General features: G+C 44.6%; 1 long non-coding RNA gene across 1 annotated transcript in view; it reads right to left on the reverse strand.

Moving 5' to 3' along the window:
• Positions 1-22,390, reverse strand: part of LOC128659396 (uncharacterized) — a 28,252-nt gene extending 5,862 nt beyond the window's left edge. The window contains exons 1-3 of the long non-coding RNA XR_008402359.1: positions 22,340-22,390; positions 16,901-17,084; positions 15,432-15,500 (exon numbers count right to left, since the gene is read on the reverse strand). This is a non-coding gene — a long non-coding RNA (uncharacterized LOC128659396). The remainder of the gene's footprint in view (positions 1-15,431; positions 15,501-16,900; positions 17,085-22,339) is intronic.
• Positions 22,391-22,641: the final 251 nt, after the last annotated feature.

Genomic DNA, 22,641 nt, shown 5'->3' on the forward strand with positions numbered 1-22,641 from the left:
GAGTTCCAGCACGTATGGCACAATGGGGACACCGTCAGTCTCCATCTCTCCCTCCCAGTGCTCCCGGATCAGGTTTAGGGGTCCCCGTACCTTTCTTCCGTAGAGCAACTCGAAGGGAGAGAACCCTGTCGTTTCCTGGGGCACCTCCCGATAAGCAAAAAGGAGGTGCGGCAGGAAGCGTTCCCAGTCTCGGTATTCCTGAGTGAACGTCTTGAGCATTTGCTTGAGGGTCCCATTGAACCTCTCACACAGCCCGTTCGTCTGGGGGTGGTATGGGGAGCTCAGGAGGGACTTAATTTTGCAAACCTGCCAGAGTTGTTGGGTCAATTCAGCCGTAAATTGGGTGCCTCGGTCGGATAGGATTTCTTTTGGAAATCCTACCCGGGAGAACACCTGTACTAGTGCATTCGCTACCGTATCCGCTTGTATGTTGGATAGGGCGACAGCCTCTGGGTATCTGGTAGCGTAGTCCACTACGGTAAGAATGTAGCGCTTACCGGAGGGACTAGGGGTAGCCAGTGGTCCCACTAGGTCAATAGCAACCCGGCTGAAGGGTTCCTCTACAATGGGCATATTTACTAGATGGGCTTTAGGGTGATCGCCTCGCCTTCCTACTCGTTGACACACATCGCAGGTGTTACAGTAAGTTCTAACGTCGGCGTGTACCCCTGGCCAAAAGAACGTGTGAGTAATGCGGTGTAGGGTACGGGTTACAGCTAGGTGGCCTGCTAAGGGGATGTCATGGCCTATCTTGAGGATTTCTTGACGGTATTTGTGGGGCACTACCAGCTGTCGCCTACGCTGTCCCCTTTTCTCTGTCCAGCGGTATAGTTTCCCTTTTTCCCATAAGAATGTTTCATTATCTGCCCCGCCCCCCTCCGGTCTCTGCTCGTTCCCGGTACTTTTGTAAGGTCGGGTCAGTCTTAGACTCTGTCTCGAAAGCATCTGGGGTGTCCCAGGGTATGGGGCCTAACATGTCAGGCAATGTCGGGGTAGGTCTTACCTGTGTCTCCCGCACTGGTGAGAGTTCTCGCTCCGTCCGGGCTTGGGCCCGTGTAGTCACTGGGTCCGCCTCGTTGTTGCATACTGGAGCATAGGCAGAAGTCATGGGGCCCAAATCATTGCCCAGTAGTACTTCGGCAGGTAAATTATCCATTATGCCCACGTTCACAGCCCCCTTTCCCGCTCCCCAATCAAGATGCACTTTAGCTGTTGGAATTTTGTACACATCCCCCCCCGCCACTCTAACGGCCACAGTCTGTCCAGATCGCTTGTGCTCCGGCACCAAATGACTCTGTACCAGCGTGATAGTAGCCCCTGTGTCTCTCAATCCCTCGGTAGATCGCCCCTCGAGCCATACCTTCTGCCGATGGTGCTGGCGGTTATCTGAGGCAGCATATACAGGGTCCGCCTCGTGAAGCGGCCCCAAATATTCCTCCATAGGGGCCTCTTGGTTAACACAGAGGGTCCGGGCCGGACGATATGCCCCAGAGGGGTAATTGTAATTCCTGGGTGTCTGGTGCGTATTAAGGGGGCAGCTAGCCATGAAATGCCCTGGTTGCTTGCATCGGTGGCAAGTCGGTCTGGGACGCTCAGAGCTGTTATTGGGTGGTCCTGAGTGTCGGGCGGGCCCTGCGGGCACCGGGGCTCGGAATTCAGCACGAGGGGGTGCACGGTAAACCTCTCTGGGTTCGTGAAGACGGGGAGTCATAATGTTCATCGGCCAATTTGGCTGCTTCTTCTAAGGTAGAAGGTCGCCTGTCTCGCAGCCATTCCTTCCCTTGCTGTTCCATGCCATTATAAAAATGTTCTAAGAGAAACAATTGTAAAATTTCCTCACCAGTCACCGCTTTACTTCCGCTCATCCAGTGATTTGCCGCTCTCCGCATTCGGTGCGCCCCATTCCATATGGGTATCGTTAGGCTTCTTTTTCGTGCCCCGAAACTGTCGGCGATACGCGTCCGGAGTTACTGCGTACCGTCGCAACAGTGTCTCCTTAACTAGCTCATACTGTGTCACTTCCTCAGCACCCAGAGTACGAAAGGCTTCCAGGGCTCGCCCGGATAGTTTCCCAGACAATATCGTGGGCCACTCCCTGTTGGGAATCTGGTGCAGGGCACATTGCCTTTCGAAGTCCGCCAAATATTCATCAATCCCTGTCTCGCTCTCTAGGAAGGGTCGAAATGCCGCATAGGGTATCTTGGGCCTCCCAGCATTTTCGACAGGGATGATTACCTGCGGGGCTTCAGCATTGCGGTGTGCGTTCGCTAGGTTGAGTTCGTGGGCTTGAGTCTCTCGTATATCCTTGTCCGCTTCCGCCATCAACTGCTGTACCAATTCCATGGAGGGGTTCGGCCCGTACAGTGAGAGCCTCTCCCGAACAATCCTGGTTTTTTTCGTCACTAATCGTGGTCGGTGTTTCCGCCATTGTGAAGCTCTGATCCAGTTCGGTCAATTCTGCGATCAGCTCTCTCCTCGGCCGGTTGCTGGCGTACCCCCCTCTGCTTTCAAGTAAATCCTTTAGGGTTGTACGCTTCAATTTTTCGTAAGCGCTCTCCATCCGTTCTGTACCTCTCCTAGGAAATCCAGGAAAAATCCCACCGCTGCCGCCAAATGTTACGGTTACCCTTAGTCTCGCTGAGAGATGGACCGCTTAGTAGCCTGGATTCCTATTGCTGAAGAGGGGAGAAACTGCTTTCCATAGTATTCTATATGAGTCTCGCAAATGTAGAATAATCCCCCTTAGCTGTAGTACAGCTAGGATACCCTTCTGCCCACAAAAACGAGTCAACGCTGCGATTGAGGGACAACCAAGAACCGAGGACTGGGATGCCCAGCCTGCTTTTTATTTAGGTTACATGCACACAGGGCACTCCCAGGGGGGGAAGCATAAAATCCCCCATCACACATTTAGACAAAGCCCTTGGACAGGCCACCGCAGATAACAAGTACACACAAGAAAACAATTGAGTCCTTCTTATCACCTAGCAGTGAATGCTTATCACAAACTTAATTACAGTACACAATATGCTAGGAAACCTGCCTCAGAAAATAGTTTTCTCAAAACTGAACAGAGTTAACCCTTTATGAAATGATACTTGTTACAGTTTTCTTGGAGCCCTTCTTAGGCGCTGGCTTGGCTGGTTCAGGCATTGCTGCTGGGAAATAAGTTTCTTCACAACAAAATAACTAATGCTTCTGTAACACGGCCCAAAATGGAAACTGCAGCAGAGAGGCTCTCTGCTCAAGGAAATGCTACGGAGGGGTGTCGAGCTCTTGTGACCCACCCACAAGGGGAAGGAGGGGCACCCCACGTGCACTTGGGGACATTCACCCCTCTCACATTTAGATCGGTCATTGCTCACCCCTTCTCGCCCTTTCCTACACAACAGGGCCGCTACCTCCCGCCACAAGATAGCATGAAAATGATACACTTGCCGCCACCCTAACCAACCACAACCTGCTTATAGGCGGGTTACTATAGAATTCTTAATTTCAGCAATAAAGATATCTAGGGCTACGTTCTCTAGGTGAACCCTATCCCTCCTATAGTACTGAAGCTTGATGACCGTGATGGAATCGTGCTTGACAACGAATCCGTGACGGTCTTGCCTACTGAGGCATTTATCTTTTTTTGCACCCTATAGGCTGCACTGTGACTAGCCATGCGTCGCCATTTCAGTCTGGGAATAATATTGGACCACCCTATCTTAACGTTTGGGATTCTAGTCCTTATCCATGCAATCCTGGCCTGCATGACCTTATCAATTCTAACACTGGAATGGCACCCACATCGTTACCCCCAAGGTGGATGATCAATATGTGAGGCTTACCCCACCATACCAAGGCCTCAGATATAAGGGGGGCTAACCTAGGGCAACACATACCCCATTCCCCCAACCATCTAACTGATGCCTTATGGGAAGGGAACCCCAGGGATTGACCTCCGGGCAGGGATAAGCAACGGATGCAAGTCCAAAGCACATATGAGTGCCTCACGATCCACACTCTCTTGGCGCCTTTTGGTGCACCTGCAGTGACAGTGTAAAAAACACAAACAAGGCAACTGAACTAATATTAAACAACTGGGCGAACATAACCCCGGTACCTATTAGAACGCCACCTACCCAAATGCCGAATAGCTTCCGCTGAGGAGCCCGTCAGCGCAGAGTTAGTTGTGGCCCTTATGCGAAAGGAGTGGGAAGCTATCCTAGTGACATCTAAACCTGCTACCGCCTTTGTTAAGACCTTGCGGAACTGGTAGATGGATAACGTGTACCCATTAGCATGCATTAATAGGGACCCCGGGTTTGCGGGCCTACATTCCCAGAATTGGGTCAGGACAGAGACTGGGAAACATGACCCCAAAGTCTTGGGCATAGAAATCCACACCCTTTTGCCCTGCTGATCTGTTTTTGAACGGGGCAGATACAGCAACAGAGAATCCGCTGAAAACCGTAAATGATCAGCCAACAAGCCCTTGTCAACCTGTGTTTTAGAAGGGGATACTAATTCGCCTACCCCGAGAGCTGCAGAATAAGCTAGGACGAAAGCTGCACGAAATAACAAACTCATATTGTGTAGTGCAAACCTGCCGTAACGCCTCAACCAGCTGCTCGAGCCGGGCTAAGGTAATGGGCTCTCTAGGGTCTTTATGCTAAGGTTGCGATATTCCCCATCCTTTCACCACCTGCCATACAAAAAATGAACTAGTTGGGTCAGGCATGCCCATGGTATGAAAGAAAAATGACAATGCTGCTAGCCGAGAGTAAATAGCTCCATGACGAGCCCCCGACTGTCTAAGACTCACCAGCCAGTCACACAAAGTAACCTGTGATGCCTCCACCACCTCCAAATTCCGGTCTCGACAGAATCATTCCCATTCATCCCACAAGCTAACGTAAGAATGCCAGGTTGATGGGGCTAGAGAGGCTCAGACTAAAGGGAGCAGGGATATCCGTGACTTAGAAGCTGCCAAAGAAAAGCAGGACAGGGTAAACCCTCTGGAGCAGCATTAGGTGCAAGACGTATGAAAGTCACCCAATCAAATCGCGACAGAGCATCAGCAAGGACATTATTAACCCCGGGGACATGTTGAGCTTGAAATTGAACGTTAAGCTCTAAAAGCGCAACACCAGGCGTCTCAGCAGGCAAACCGCCACAGCGGATGTTGCTGATAGATTGTTCACCACGTTAACAACACTGAGGTTGTCTGTCCAGAAAACCACTGTCTTCTTTGCAAAGCATGCCCCCCCCCCATAATTCAACTGCTAACACTATCGGGAAAAGTTCTAATAGGATGAGGTTCCGTGTCAAACGCCTCCCTCTTTCCAGTCTGAAGGCCAAGGACCTGCAGACCATAGCCCTTGAAAGTAATCCCCGTAGCCTTTGGACCCAGCTGCATCTGTAAATAAGTGTAATGATTGGCTGGATGTAGGGGGTTAACGTCAATGACGGATGCCATTGAATTTTTTCAAGAAGTCCCATACCTGCAAATAAGCCCTCATGCCATCAGTGATCCTGATTCTCTTTGAAGGTGAGGAAGGACCCTTTAGTTTACTTTCCAACCTTCTGTTAAAAACCCTACCCATGGGCATAACTCTTCCCGCAAAATTAAGGAGGCCTAGCAAAGATTGAAGTTGGCGGAGGGAAATAAAGCGACTGGCAGAAATTGATTGGACTGCTAGTAACATAGATTGTACTTTGTCAGGAGGCAACCTGCACAACATCGCCTCTGTGTCAATTTGAATACCCAAAAATGTGAGACAAGTGCAAGGGCCCTCGGACTTATCTTCGGCAAGGGGGACCCCAAATTGAGACATAAGGTCTCTCATGGTCGGCATGAGAAGCTTGCAATCCTGCGAATCCCTTCTTCCTACTAGGAGAAGGTCGTTGAGGTAGTGAGTTATGAAATCACCACCCACCAACTGGTTAACTGCCCAATGCAGGAAAGTACTAAATGTCTCAAACAGAGCACATGAAAGGGCGCAAACCATAGGAAGGCAACAATCAACATAATAACCACCTTCAAACTTAATTCCCATAAGATGAAAAGCTGCTGGATTTAACGGCAGCAAGCGGAAGGCAGCCTCAATATCTAATTTCGCAAGTAAGGCCCCCTTACCAGCCGACCTCACCAACTCAAGAGCACTATCGAACGATTGGTACTTAACTGAACGGAACTGCCCCTGGGGTGAGAGAGATGCTGGATAAAACGAAATTTACTGGCTTCCTTCTTTGGGACAACCCCCAAAGGAGACACCACAAGATTTGGCAGGGGGACGGAAAGGGAAAGGGCCAACAAGCCTTCCCAAACTTATTTCTTTAGTCAGTCAGTTTAGACCTAACTACCTGTGGAAACTGATAAGCAGATTTCAAGTTTCTAAGGCAAGAGGCCCCCTTAATACCCTGAATTATGGGAATATGAAAGCCATGAGTGAAACCGTCTAGAAACAACCTTGCTGCATGACGGTCTGGGTAATGGCGCAGCCAAGGTTCAAGGGCGTGAACCCTCACCGGAGTTGGTGCCCTTTGTAACAGTAGCAAATCTGTTTGTGGCTCTACCACCGTCCTTTTTCTTTGGGCATTCGTTGCCGGAGAGTGGGCCCCCGCAGAACTTACAGGAATGACGAAAGGTGCAGGAGCTACCCCTATCGCATTTGCCCTCTTGAAATGCCCAACATGCACCTCCCTTACGTTTATCCTTTGGGGAACGAAAGGACTGGCCAGGAGCACCAGTGGATGTGGAGGAGGAAGCATGAGAGCCCAGGCGCTGCCAAAGATGGGTATAAGTGGTGTCAAATGTGAGCACCGGGTTCCCAGCCATCTTTTGCCTGAACTCTGAATCATAATCCCTCCATGCACCATCACCATACCTCCTCTGCATCCAGTGTATGTTATCTGTATATTTCAAGATAGCATGGAACTGACAGGGGTATTTTTCTAATTAGCATGACGAGTACACTCTGAAACCAACCAGCCATTCATCAAATGTCTCCGGGCGCTTGAACCTTTTAGGACCAGTGCCATCAGAGCTCCTTTCCTTCGGTCTGTAAGCTTCTGCCGAAAGCTTGAAGACATTAACATATTTTCCTGACTGTTTTAGGTTTCAAGTGTCTATGCAAGGAAAGGTTATAGGCGGGCAACGAAACACGAAATGAGGCTAGGTAAAGGGCGCTTAACTAGTTGGCCTGGGATTTCCGGGGAATGTTCCACTAATGCCAATTGCTGCTGCTGACCTGCTCTTTTAAAAGTACCCCCTTGGAATTCCTGCCACATCTTTTTCACCATTGAAAACATACATTTCTGCCCCTTAGTTTTAAGCCCCAATGAAGTGTCACTGTCAGAGTGTGATTCTGTTAAAGATAATTCTGACATGTCAGGTAGGGTCATGTATAAATGCCCTAGTCTTACCATCCGCAGATGATGCCGCTGCCTGACTTGTGGCCGCCGCTGGGTTGTCTCTCCCTGGTTCACCACCTGCTGTCTGGAGAGTTGCTGCCGCTGGACCTGGATTATCCCGCACTCCTACTGGGTTAGGTGCCAGGAGCGAAGCATTTGCCTGAACAGGGACCGCAGGCAAAACGGGATCAACTTGAGCAGTATCCTGCAAAATAGATAAGATTTTGCGAGCACAACGAATACACTAGTAGTGGAAGGATAAGCACTCTCTACTCTCAAAGCCTCATTTTCAGTTGAATTAGTATGTGACCTTGCATTGTACCCTGACTCACTCTGCAACTGAGGTATGGGATTATTCTGCCCCAACCTAACATTGTCCGTAGTAGATAATGTGATACTGTCTCTAACGTTAATGGGAGGGTTCTGGACATTCATACCATCAATACCATTGGGCCCTGATGCACTGGCTATTGTAATAATATTATGTGGCCCATTCACACTATCAGGTGCAGTGTTAATAGATACATTCATCATATCATTCATAACTGGAACCTGTATGGCTGTCTGTGGTGATGCCCTAGTAGTTACACATACATTTCTCACATTGTGCGTCAAAACCTGTTTTGAAATGCCCCCCATAGTATTACTGCGTTCATGTGTATCACCAGCTATCACGCTGCTACAAACTGCGTCACTCTTATTAGACACGTACCACTCATTTCCTGTCTCCCTTAGCTACATTCTCGTTTTCTATAACTGAGAATATGCTCCTCTATCACCTTTAGAAAATACCCCTTTTGACACCTTATAGCGAGTGGCACCTCCATTTCCCCGTGATACATTTACCCCAGCGCCTTTTTTATTTGATGCGCTACTTCCTGAGGCCCCGCCCCTCCTAATTGCCACTCTTGTATTGACCCTTGTTTGAACACTTTTTGCCCCTCTAATTGCCCCCAAGGAGATAGGCAATCGTTCCCCTTACCGGTGTCCTCTTATGGTGCTCACCTGCCTTGTGCACAAGAGGACCCGGTCGATTGCCTCCATCTCCTTCCATGTCTGGGAGCGCAAATGCAGTGTTATGACGTCACCGGATGGGGCGAAGCTTCCTTCGGCCACTTCCGGAATTGCCGATGAGGATGCCACTTGGAGGGGAACGCTATGAGGAGCCATGGCCGCCGCCAGGAATCGGAGAGTCTGCCGATGGAGGGATCATGGCGAACAAGGATGTCACGGACGCTGCAGGTAAGTTAATAGGAGCTATAGCAGGTACCGCGTGACCAGGTCCTACCGCTGACGCCACCTACGCATCATTACTTATCGTGCCATGCAGACAAGGATTCTGATTTTGCAGGGCCCCCACTGAACCACCAATATTTAGGCCCTTGTCTCCACTATTATGAGAAGGGCCAGGGGGGGTCATTAACAATAGGGGGCAGGGTAACCAGCAGCAACCGACGCTGGGATTGAAGTAGGCCGTGGCCTAGCTAATGGGGTATGTAACAGTGTATGTGACTCTACCCTACTGTCAAACAACACTGGGGACCGAGGCTCCATTTGGCAAACCACCTGAGGCCCCTGAGCAACTCCCAAACCAGTATCAAGGCCCCCATATGCACTAGAGGCCTCCTCGCCAGAAGGCCTGACCATTGTCTCGGTGGCATAGGCCGAATCAATGCTGTCGCTGACCGCATGGACATCAGCCACTGTTGTATCTGATCTGGGAAGGGTGCTATGTGTTGCATCAACTGCATATGTGTATTGTGTTGCTGGGACAAAATCATCTAACTCCTCAATATTAACCATATCACTTATCTGCTTTTTTTTTTCCAGGTTTTGAGAAAGTTAGGGCCTGGAATCGCTTTGGAGGAAGTCTGGTTCTTCTTGGACGCTGCATGTAGAAGTTTAGAATTCACTGCAGGAACAATGAAAACGTCTCTGCTCCAGGATCCAGGAAGAAGAGGGCCAGGAAGCTGCGCTGCTCACTTTTAAGGTAAGAAGGGGAGCTCCTCCCTACATTAGCAACATTATTGCAACTAGACCACAGACTGCCCTCTTCTCCTATCCTACTCCTTCCAGCATTAACCCTAAGCTTGTTTCAGTCCCATGCTGGTCCCTCCACTGTCTGTTAAGCAACTATTGAAAATGGGGGGGGGGGATAAAATTCCATACTAGAGGCAGTAATTAATTTTAGACTAGTCACATGTCCAAAGGCTTCAGAAACAATTTACACCCCCACCATAGCTTTACAGCTGTAGTCACAGGCACCAGGAGCAGGTGCGGACTGCTCTTAGTGTCCGGAAACTACAGCTGCCACCATGTGCAGAGAGCTCACTATAACATCTGCCAGTGACCATATTGGGGCTATCTGAAGACAAACAAAGTAAATTATGCTGTTAAGCAACCTTTGAAAATATAGGGAAATAAAATGCCATGCTAGAGGCAGTAATGAATTATATTAGACTATACATGTCAATAGGCTTCAGAAACAGTTTACGCCCCACCATAGCTTTACAGCTGTAGTCACGGGCACCAGGAGCAGGTGCAGACGGCTCCGGAAACTACAGCTGCCACCATGTGCAGAGAGCTCACTGTAACATCCGCCAGTGACCATGTTGGGGCTATCAGGAGGGAAGAAAAGTAAATTATGCTGTTAAGCAGCTATTGAAAATAAGGGGGGGGGGGATAAAATGCCATGCTAGAGGCAGTAATTAATTTTAGACTAGTTACACGTCCAAAGGCTTCAGAAACAGTTTACACCCCACCATAGCTTTACAGCTGTAGTCACTGTCACCAGGAGCAGGTGCAGACTGCTCTTAGTGTCCGCAAACTACAGCTACCACCATGTGCAGAGAGCTCAGTATAACATCCGCCAGTGACCATATTGGGGCTATCTGGAGAGAAAAAAGTAAATTATGCTGTTAAGCAGCCTTTGAAAATATAGGGAAATGAAATGCTATGCTAGAGACAGTAATTCATTTTAGACTATACATTTCCAGAGGCTTCAGAAACAGTTTACGCCCCACCATAGCTTTACAGCTGTAGTCACGGGCACCAGGAGTAGGTGCAGACTGCTCTTAGTGTCTGCAAACTACAGCTGCCACCATGTGCAGAGAGCTCAGTATAACATCAGCCAGTGACCATGTTGGGACTATCAGGAGGGAAGAAAGTAAATTATGCTGTTAAGCAGCTATTGAAAATATGGGGGGGGGGGGGGGAGAATAAAAAAAAACAGTGGAGGGACTAGCATGGGACTGAAACAAGCTAAGGGTTAATGCTGGAAGGAGTAGGATAGGAGAAGAGGGCAGTCTGGGGTCTAGTTGCAACAATGTTGCTAGTGTAGTGAGGAGCTCCCCTTCTTACCTTAAAAGTGAGCAGCACAGCTTCCTGGCCCTCTTCTTCCTGGATCCTGGAGCAGAGACGTTTTCATTGTTCCTGCAGTGAATTCTAAACTTCTACATGCAGCGTCCCAGAAGAACCAGACTTCCTCCAAAGCGATTCCAGGCCCTGACGTTCTCAAAACCTGGAAAAGAAAAGCAGATAAGCGATATGGATAATATTGAGGAGTTAGATGATTTTGTCCCAGCAACACAATACACATATGCAGTTGATGCAACACATAGCACCATTCCCAGATCTGATACAATAGTGGCTGATGTCCATGCGGTCAGCGACAGCATTGATTCGGCCTATGCCACCGAGGCAATGGTCAGGCCTTCTGGCGAGGAGGCCTCTAGTGCATATGGGGGCCTTGATACTGGTTTGGGGGTTGCTCAGGGGCCTCAGGTGGTTTGCCAAATGGAGCCTCGGTCCCCAGTGTTTGACAGTAGGGTAGAGTCACATACACCGTTACATACCCCATTAGCTAGGCCGTGGCCTACTTCAATCACAGCGTCGGTTGCCACGTGTTACCCTGCCCCCTAGATTGTTAATAACCCTCCTGGCCCTTCTCATAATAGTGGAGACAAGGGCCTAAATATTGGTGGTCCAGTGGGGACCCCGCAAAATCAGAATTCTTGTCTGTGGTGGTAGGCCCTGGTCACGCAGTACCTGCTATAGCTCCTATTAACTTACCTGCAGCGCCCGTGACATCCTTGTTCGCCACGATCCCTCCGTTGGCAGCCTCAGCAGATTCCTCCTTCCTCGCGTCCCTGGCGGCGGCCATGGCTCCTCCAAGCGGCGTCCTCATTGGCTATTCCGGAAGTGGGCGTAGGAAGCTCCGCCCCTTCCGATGACGCCATAACACCGCATTCGCGCCCAGACACGGAAGGAGATGGAGGCAATTGACCGGGTCCTCTTGTGAACAACGCAGGTGAGCACCATAAGAGGACAACGGTAGGGGAACGATTGCCTATCTCCTTGGGGGCAATTAGAGGGGTAAAAAGTGTTCAAACAAGGGTCAATACAAGAGTGGCAATTAGGAGGGGCGGGGCCTCAGGAAGTAAACCATCAAATAGAAAAGACACTGGGGTAAAATGTATCACAGGGAAATGGAGGAGCCACTCGCTATAAGGTGTCAAAAGGGGTATTTTCTAAAGGTGATAGGGGAGCATATACTCAGTTATACAAAACGAGAATGTAGCTAAGGGAGAAAGGGAATGAGTGGTACGCGGCTAATAAGAGTGATGCAGTTTGTAGCAGCGTGATAGCTGGTGATACACATGAACGCAGTAATACTGCGGGGGCCTTTCTTAAGAGGTTTTGTCACACAATGTGAGAAATGTATGTGTAACTACTAGGGCATCACCACAGACAGCCATACAGGTTCCAGTTATGAATGATATGATGAATGTATCTATTAACACTGCACCTGATAGTGTGAATGGGCAACATAATATTATTATATTAGCCAGTGCATCAGGGACCAATGGTATTGATGGTATGAATGTCCAGAACTCTCCCATTAACGTTAGAGACAGTATCACATTATCTACTACGGACAATGTTAGGTCGGGGCAGAATAATCCCATACCTCAGTTGCAGAGTGTGTCAGGGTACAATGCAAGGTCACATACTAATACAACTGAAAATGAAGCTTTGAGAGTAGAGAATGTTAATCCTTCCACTACTAGTGTATTCGTTGTGCTTGCAAAATCTTATCTATTTTGCAGGATACTGCTCAAGTTCATCCCGTTTTGCCTGCGGTCCCTGTTCAGGCAAATGCTTCGCTCCTGGCACCTAACCCAGTAGGAGCACGGGATAATCCAGGTCCAGCGGCAGCAACTCTCCAGACAGCAGGTAGTGAACCAGGGAGAGACAACCCAGCGGTGGCCACAAGTCAGGCAGCGGCATCATCTGCGGATGGTAAGACTAGGGCATTTATACATGACCGACCTGACATGTCAGAATTATCTTTAACAGAATCAGACTGACAGTGACACTTCATTAGGGCTTAAAACTAAGGGGCAGAAACGTATGTTTTCAATGGTGAAAAAGATGTGGCAGGAATTCCAAGGGGGTACTTTTAAAAGGGCTGGTCAGCAGCAGCAATTAGCATTAGTGGAACATTCCCCGGAAATTCCAGGCCAAATAGTTGAGCGCCCTTTACCTAGCCTCTTTTCCGAGCAAAATGTTGCCTTACACTGTGTTTCATTGCCCGCCTATACCCCTTCATTGCATAGACACTTGGAACCTAAAACTGTCAAGAAAATTCAGCAAGGAAAATATGTTAGTGTCTTCAAGCTTTTGGCAGAAGCTTACAGACAGGAGGAGAGGAGCTCTGATGGCACTGGTCCTAAAAAGGTTCAAGCCCCCGGAGACATTTGATGAATGGCTGGTTTGTTTCAGAGTATACTCGTCATGCTATTTAGAAAAACACCCAAGTCAGTGCCATGCTGTCTTGAAATATACAGATAAAATACACTGGATACAGAGGAGGTATGGTGATGGTGCATGGAGGGATTATAATAATTCAGAGTTCAGGCAGAAGATGGCTGGGAACCTGGTCCTCACGTTTGACACCACCGACACCCATCTTTGGCAGTGCCTGGGCTCTCATGCTTCCTCCTCCACATCCACTGGCGCCCCTGGCCAGTCCTTTCGTTCCCCAAAGGGTAAACGTAAGGGAGGTGCCTGTTGGGCATTTCAAGAGGGCAAATGCGATGGGGGTAGCTCCTGCCCTTTTTGTCATTCCTGTAAGTTCTGCGGGGGCCCACACTCTGGCAACAAATGCCCAAAGAAAAAGGACGTTCCAATGGGTAGAGCCACAAACAGATTTGCTACTGTTACAAAGGGCACCAACTCCGGTGAGGCTTCACGCCCTTGAGCCTTGGCTGCGCCATTACCCAGACCGTCACGCAGCAAGGTTGTTGCTAGACGGTTTCACTCATGGCTTTCATATTCCCATAATTCAGGGTATTAAGGGGGCCTCTTGCCTTAAAAACTTGAAATCTTATCAGTTTCCACAGGTAGTTAGGTCTAAACTGACTAAAGAAATAAATTTGGGAAGGATTGTTGGCCCTTTCCCTTCCGTCCCCCTGCCAAATCTAGTGGTGTCTCCTTTGGTGGTTGTCCCAAAGAAGGAAGACGGTAAATTTTGTTTAATCCAGCATCTCTCACCCCAGGGGCAGTTCTGTTAATGATGCCATTAACCCAGATCTGAGCTCAGTAAAGTACCATTCATTCGATAGTGCTCTTGAGTTGGTGAGGTCGGCTGGTAGGGGGGCCCTTACTTGCGAAATTAGATATTGAGGCTGCCTTCCGCTTGCTGCCGTTAAATCCAGTAGCTTTTCACCTTATGGGAATTAAGTTTGAAGGTGGTTATTATGTTGATTGTTGCTTTCCTATGGGTTGCGCCCTTTCATGTGCTCTGTTTGAGACATTTAGTTCTTTCCTGCATTGGGCAGTTAAAAAGTTGGTGGGTGGTGATTTCATAGCTCACTATCTTGACGACTTTCTCCTAGTAGGAAGAAGGCATTCGCAGGATTGCAAGCATCTCATGCAGACCATGAGAGATCTTATGTCGCAATTTGTGGTCCCCATTGCCGAAGATAAGTCCAAGGGCTCTTGCACTTGCCTCACATTTTTGGGTATTCAAATTGACACGGAGGCAATGTTGCGCAGGTTGCCTCCTGACAAAGTACAATCTATGTTACTAGCAGTCTAATCAATTTCTGTCAGTCGTTTTATTTCCCTCCGCCAACTTCAATCTTTGCTAGGCCTCCTTAATTTTGCGGGAAGTGTTATTCCCATGGGGAGGGTTTTTAACAGAAGGTTGGAAAGTAAACTAAAGGGTCCTTCCTCACCTTCAAAGAGAATCGGGATCACTGATGGCATGAGGGCTTATTTGCAGGTATGGGAGGACTTCTTGAAAAATTTTAATGGCATCCGTCATTGGCGTTCACCCCCTACATCCAGCCAATCAAATTTTCCCTAATGAAAAGGTGCAACTATAACTCTACACATGAATACATAAATAATTAGGTCCCTCTAATAATCAAACGCACAGAACACTATTAGGACAATAAATCCATAAGCCCAATTAAAACCTCTCAAGCTAGCCTCATACACAGGGGATAAAACCATTAACCCTTGAGTTCCTAAGCGTTTCAGTGCCCTGCAGAGCTGCCTAACTGATAACCCCATAATAAAAGGAGAAATTTGTCCTATTAAAATTGTCCACAGAGGATTAGCCCTCCAAAGTGCTGGCTCCTTCCAACTCTAGAAGGCAATATCACTTACCTGTGGATCCAGCTGCAGGGCAGGAACAGCTTCTCAGGTGTGACAGATTCACCCTACTTCTGACAAGGACCTGTAGAAAAAAGGAAAACAGAGTAACCAACCCTTGTTTTCTATAGAGGGGTAGCATTTTATTTTGTCCTTTAAAACCAACAAAATCCCTAAAAAAGTAGAATGCTAGAACCATCAGCATCTGCACCACCACATTATGTTCCAATGCCAACACAGTACACAAGATAAAAAAATAAGTTACTGATGTGGTCAGTGTGTTGACCATTTTTAAAGAAAATGTGTAAACATTGACATTTTAAGAACTATAACTTGCATATTGTACCCTGTCAACAGCTCATTCTTACTTGGCATGATGTCACAAGTTCCCATCAAGGAATAATTGCATGAAGGCGTTTGATCAAGTTCTCTGCAATCTGGAAAATAAAGAGGTAAAAACCCTTAGCGTAAGAAGCCAGACAACTTGATACTTTAGGCGCATCAAATGTACAAAATTAAAGTTGCCTTTTCTATATCTGCATGAAAAAACCCACTAACGTGAAAAGTAAACAAATGTCTTTTTCATTTGAACAATAGATTAAACAGTTAAACAAAAAGCACATTTTGATTTGTGGAATAAATACTTCACACATATATATGCACAGATATACACATGCCCACGCATCTGCACATGCCCACACATATGCCCATGACAACAGATGCCCACGGGCACACATGACCATGCCCACAAATGACTATGCCCACACATTCCTACAACCACACATGCACAGTCCCACAAATATGCACATGCGCAGATATGCCCATGCCCACACACACCTCACATATTTAAAGCAATAATTAACTGTACGAGTCCTTTCCACAGTTGAAAGGTTCGACTTGCAAAACAAAAACCAAGTAAAAATCATGTAGCAGATGAAAAAGAAGATTTCAGAGATTGAAAATAAAATGGAGGAACCATTAATCGTTTGGTGACTACCTACCCAATTGCTAAGAATTCATGACACATCTTATCAGCTCATCACATAAGAGAAAAGTGTGCCAAAAGGCAACTTCCCTAACTATACATGGCCATAGGAAATCTGTTACATGCTGAAGATCCAAATGGTAGTGAATGTCTGGGGAGACCATTTTTTGGGGGGGGGGGACAACCTACCCAATTGCTAAGAATTCACAACACATGCTATGACATCATTACATAAGGGAAAAGTGTGCCAAAGGCAATTTCCCTAACTATGCATGGCCAAAGGAACCGATTTCACTCTGCTTCCACTTCCCATGACCACAGAATGTGGGAACAGCCGCACTCTGCTCCCACAGCCCGTGAACACAGTTGGCAGTCACAGAATGAAATGTTTACCTGCTGACCATGTTGAGAAGATATATCCCTAACTATTTCCCTTAGGCTCAGAGAGATAGCACATGAAGTAAACATTAACACTGGGTCAGTGCTCAAGCCATAAAAGGCATGAGCACCGGGCAAAGAAAATGCCTGGTAGATCAAATTGAAAGTCTTTTTGCTGATGCAAACACAAACTGAAGTCTTTTCAGATGAGCCGATGTAGCTCATCCATCAAGGTTGGGCTTCTGTAACATACGGAAGAGCCAACCGGTAAATAATTGAAAGTCTGTGATTATGCAAATACAAACTGAAGGATTTCCAGATAATTGTTTCATCAAGGTCTCATATCGTCTGTAGCAGGATTGTCAGATTTAAGCAGCAAATCAGAACAAGAGGTAGAAGAATTGATCAGGACACGTTCACAACATTGAAGCATAAGATATAGGAAAGGCAACAGTAGCTCCAGTCTGTCCTTACCTGTAAGTCGTACCGATAAGCTTGTAGTCTTCCACTTCTACGCAAACTTTGTACAACAATCATACACCACACCGTGTTATTGTATTGAGTGGGCATCATCTTGTGATAGCATTTCTATTGCGAAAACAGCTAAGGTGAAGTGAGCTCTTTTCACAATATGGCCTCTCTCCTCACATCGTAAAATCTGTTGAGAAAAAAACAAAACAAAGCTTTTAGGTTTGTAGAGCAGTTACCAATATCATGAAATATAAACCTACAAAGTTCTTTATACACTAGTTCCCTTTCTACAGTCAGTAATCCTCTATTCTTTTAAAGGGGCATATATCTTAATATATCGACAATTAAAGAGACATGAAAGTCAGAATTAAACTTTCCTGGTTCAGATAGAGCATGCAATTCTAGGACATTTTACTGTTTACTTCTATAACCAAATTTACTTCATTGTTTATGCTATCCTTTATTGAAACACATAACTAGGTAGGCTCAGAAGCAGTGATGCAGTACTGTAGGCTAGGAGGTAATTGGTGGATTCACACGTGTGCATCTTGTCATTGGTTCACCAGATTTGCTCAGTTATCTCCCAGTAGTGCATTGCTCCTCTGGTAAGCACATAGCTACAAGCGATAGTATAATAAAATGCTAGACACAATAGAGCATTATCTTTATGCACGTTTATGATTCTTTAAGCATTTAATTACAAAAGGTGCACATATCAAACTTGATGCATTCTGCACCTAAAATATTGATCGGTGGTCTCATGCATTAGGAAGTTGCCCATTGCTGGCTTAGGGTAGAGGAGGGAGAGAGAGGTTAGAAACCTTTAAGTATATTAAAGGGACTTAATAAAGTTGAGGCTAAAATGTATTTTTCATCAGAAAAAGGTGTCATGAGTTCAAGGATAGCAGGTTCAGAAGTAATTTACAGAAAATGGAGAGGGGGCTCAAGGTTTTTGTTAGGAAGCCCAGGTAGCAGGCTTAATCCTAAATGGACGCGGTTCCCAGAACCAGCAGCAGTCAGGCTGGGCTACTCAGAGAGCTTCTTTGCACAAGGATTATCAGATCTAACATATACCACATATCAGACTGAGTGCTCGTTCTACTGCCATGTACGTGCGATGCTGGTGTAATACTTTTGGAGTAGAAATTGTGTTTCTCTGATCCTCACAAAAGAGGCCAAAAAGCAAATTCTGTAAGCAAGGCTTTCTGAAAAATACTGCAAAGCGAAGAGCTGGCTTAAAAGGACAAACATTTTTCATTTCTGATTCAGCTAGAGAGCATACAATGTTAAACAGTTTCACAACACTGCTATACATTAGTAAGAGCACTAAATAGCAGCACATGTAGTGCACCAGACAAGAGAACAAAGCAAATTTGTGTTTCCAATGACTTGTAATAAAATGTTGAGAAATAGATATTTTAGATTTATTTTTGTATTTGAAGTAATTGGTTTGTTCTTTGAAACCACAACCCATCAAAATAGGTGGAGCATGCACGGAAATCAGATAGCCTTAATATATCACTTTCTGTACACACATACTTTATATTTTCTCTGTAAGCCAAAACCCAATATTAAGAACAATTGTAAGTTAACATTTTACTGCTTATTTCTTTTACCTCCCACTTGGAGTGTAATTTCTTCTGCTGGATAGGGTTACACAGGTTTTCTTTAACCTCTACGTAAAGGGACAGTCTACTCCAGATTTGTTATTGTTTATTACCCATTCCCCAGTTTTGCATAACCAACTGTTATATTAATATATATTACCTCTGTAATCCCCTTGTACTAAGCCTCAGACTGCCCCCTTAGTTGAGTTCTTTTAACAGACTTGCATTTTAGCCAATCAGTGCTGACTCACACAACTCACAGTAGTGAGCACAATGTTATCTATATGGCACACATGAACTAGCACTATCTAGCTGTAAAAAAAAAACCAGTCAAAATACAATTAGATAAGAGGTGGCCTTTAAAGGGACAGTCAAGTCCAAAAAAAAAAACCTCATGTTTCAAATAGGGCATGCCATTTTAAACAATTTTCCAATTTACTTTTATCACCAATTTTGCTTTGTTCTCTTGGTATTCTTAGTTGAAAGCTAAACCTAGGAGGTTAATATGCTCATTTATTTGACCTTGAATGCCATCTCTAATCTAAATGCATTTTTCACCACTAGAGGGCATTAGTTCATGTGTTTCATATAAATAACATTGAGCTCATGCATGTGAATTTACCATGGAGACAGCTCTGATTGGCTAAAATGCAAGTCTGTCAAAATAACTGAAATAAAGGGCAGTCTGCTGAGGCTTATATACAAAGTAATTACAGAGGTAAAACGTGTATAATTATAACTGTGTTGGTTATGCAAAACTGGGGAATTGGTAATTAAAGGATTATCTATCTTTTAAAACAACAAAAATTCTGGTGTTGACTGTCCCTTTAAGGGCTTAGAAATTAGCATGAGCGTACCTAGGTTTAGCTTTCTAAAAATACCAAGAGAACAAAGCAAATCTGATAAAAGAAAATTTTAAGTTGTTTAAAATTACACACCAATTTATGAAAGTTTAATTTTGACTATACTGTCCCTTTAAACATGCTATAAAGTAGATGTGACCCAGCACAGCTTTGTTCTAAACTGCAGAACACAAGACCTCAGCAAACCACTCTTTAGCCATAAAAAAGTGAATGTAGCTTGCTCCCGCTCTGATCTGGTAGCAAGCTACATTCACTTCTATGGCACGATCGGGTGCGCTGTGACTAGACAGCGTGCACGTGAAGCACTTTTGAGCAACAAGACCCGCTCAGTAGAACCTTGAGCGGAGTCCACCATTGAAATAAAAATTCTGCAAATGCTTTAGTTTTATAAAGCTGCCGCTAAGAATTATGCAGAATTATATAACATTATTTTGTATGTTTACTGTCCCTTTAAAAAGGTGCAGTAAATTCAAAATTAAACTTTCATGATTTAAATCGAGCCTGCAATTTTAAACAACTTTCCAATTAATTTCTGTTACCTAATTTGCTTTGTTCTCTTGGTATCTTTTATTGAAGAGTAAAACTAGGTAGGTTTAGGAGTGTGCAGATCTTTAGTACTCTTTGACAGCAATATTTTGCAACATTATTTGTAGCAAAACACTGCTGCCATAGAGTACTAAAGACACGTGCACACTCCTGAGCTCTTATGAGCCTACCTAGTTTTACTCTTCAATAAAAGATACCAAGAGAACAAAGCAAACTTGATAACAGAAGTACACTGGAAAGTTGTTTAACATTGCATGTTCTAAGCCATGATAGTTTAATTTTGACATTACTGTCTCTTTAAATAAATAGAAAGGTTAAACAGAAATGTGCAAAACATGCTTAAAGGGACATGAAAACCATATTATTTCTATCACAATTTAGAAAGAGCATGCAATTTTAAACAACTTTCTAATTTACGTCTATTATGTAATTTGCTTCATTCTCTTGATATACATTGCTGAAAAGCATATCTAGATAGGCTCAGTAGCTGCTGATTGGTTGCTGCACATAGATGCCTTGTGTGATTGGCTTACTCATATGCATTGATATTTCTTCAACAACGCACATCTAAAGAATGAAGCAAATTAGAAAATAGAAGTAAATTGGAATGTGGTTTAAAATTGTATTCTCTATCTGAATCATGAAATCATTTTCTGGGGTTTAGTGTCCCTTTAAACAGTATGAACTTTACTGGATGGATTTAAAGTGATGTGAAACCCCAAATGTGTATTCCATGATAGGAGCACGCAATTTTATACAACTTTTAGTTTTACTTTTATTCATTTTTCTTCATTCTATTAGTATCTTTTTATAAAAAGCAGGGATGTAAGCTTAGGAGCCAGTCCTTTTCTGGAGCACTATATGGCTGCAGTTTTGCTAGAAGAGCACTAGAGGGCAGCACTATGTCCTGCTATGTAGAGCTCCAGATGCCTGAATCAGTAAATACATTTCTTGGGGTTTATATCCCTTTAAAGATAGTGTCATTTACTAGCAGGCTATATATATATATGCGTAATACAGCCATTTATTTTACCTCTGGTTATTTCTATTGGATAATTCTAGAGACTTTTATAGACAGATTTCTTACACTAAAAAGGTTTACATTTTTTTAACAGAAGATAAAAAAAAAAAAAAGATTAAAGGGACATTCCAGACAAAATTGAAATCCCTATAGCTACATTTCAGTTTTGAATACACAGTATTAGCAAAAACGTTTCTAATAAAAGCTAAAGCCGTTTCAAAAGTGTATTTAAGTATGCACCGTGCACCAGCATTTTATACACAGCACTTGCTTAGAGAGCCCAAGGTGTTTGTATCATCTGGTTATAACTCAGTTTGTTAATTGCTGACATGATACAAGCTCCACTCACATTCTGAGCAGCTGCAGTATTTAAAAAGCTGGTGAAGTGAGAATATCTAGCTGTGCTTCACGTGCAGAGAAAATGCTATCACTAAAACAGTGCTAACTTTTACTAGGAGCATTTTTGCCAATACATTTATATTGTAAATATATACAAATCTATTCCAAGATCATTTATCTAGGTGCATTTAAATTTTGTCCAGAATGTCCCTTTAAAAAAAAGCTGCCTTTTCAAACAGCTGCAATTAATAGCCTAATTATGTTATCACACACACAATACACAGTCCATTAACTTAGTACAATGCATTTGTTTTAACTACAAAGCAGTAGCTAATTTACTTAAACATTAATCACTAAAATCACAATTATTTTATTTGTAATCTCAATTACATATCCAGTCAATACTACACAACACAACTAAAAGAAACTTCAAGAAATCTTTTGCAAAAGTGTAAGAACAAATGCATAGAGTTTAACACATTTTACTGTAGACAATGCCTTTAAATGTTTCTGCAGTGTAAGCTAAACACAAACTATAAGGCAGAACAAACAGGCAAGACATGAACCCTTATACACATAAATCTGCAGGAAAAGTTTGTTTTAAAGGGACACTGAACCCAATTTTTTTCTTTTATGATTCAGATAGAGCATGCAATTTTAAGCAACTTTCTAATTTACTTCTATTAACAATTTTTCTTCCTTCTCTTGCTATCTTTATTTGAAAAAGAAGGCATCTAAGCTAAGGAGCCAGCAAAAGTTTGGTTCAGGCCATGGACAGCACTTGTTTATTGGTGCTGTCCAATCAGCAAGGACAACCCAGTTTGTTCACCAAAAATGGGCCAGCATCTCAACTTACATTCTTGCTTTTCAAATAAACATAACAAGAGAATGAAGAAAATTTGATAATTGGAGTAAATTAAAAAGTTGCTTAAAATTTCATGCTCTATCTGAATCACAAAAGAAAAATTTTGGGTTCAGTGTCTCTTTAACTTCTGAATAAATGATGCAAAACCCACATTAACATCATGTGCCACATTGTAACAAAGTATTACACTGCAAATCTCACCAGTAGTATATTCTCATTCAAATTTTGGCGCAATTTCTGCCTTCCTGTAGCATCTGCCTCTGTACAGGAAGTAAGCCTCAAATGTAACCTTCCATGTGATCATGTGACATGCAGCAACCAATCAGAACTCAGATTTTTTTTTTTTTTAAACAACATGCTTTATTTATATGTAATACTGCATGATGCAGACATCCCAACCTGCAACAACTAATTTCAGGGAGGTGGCTTCACCCGCTACTGCGCCGCCAACCCCCCCGCCCCCAGTTATATATTGGACACCTTGAATCCCTAAATAAGATAGA

Source organism: Bombina bombina, chromosome 5 (genome assembly GCF_027579735.1).
Source record: "Bombina bombina isolate aBomBom1 chromosome 5, aBomBom1.pri, whole genome shotgun sequence".
NCBI lineage: Eukaryota > Metazoa > Chordata > Amphibia > Anura > Bombinatoridae > Bombina > Bombina bombina.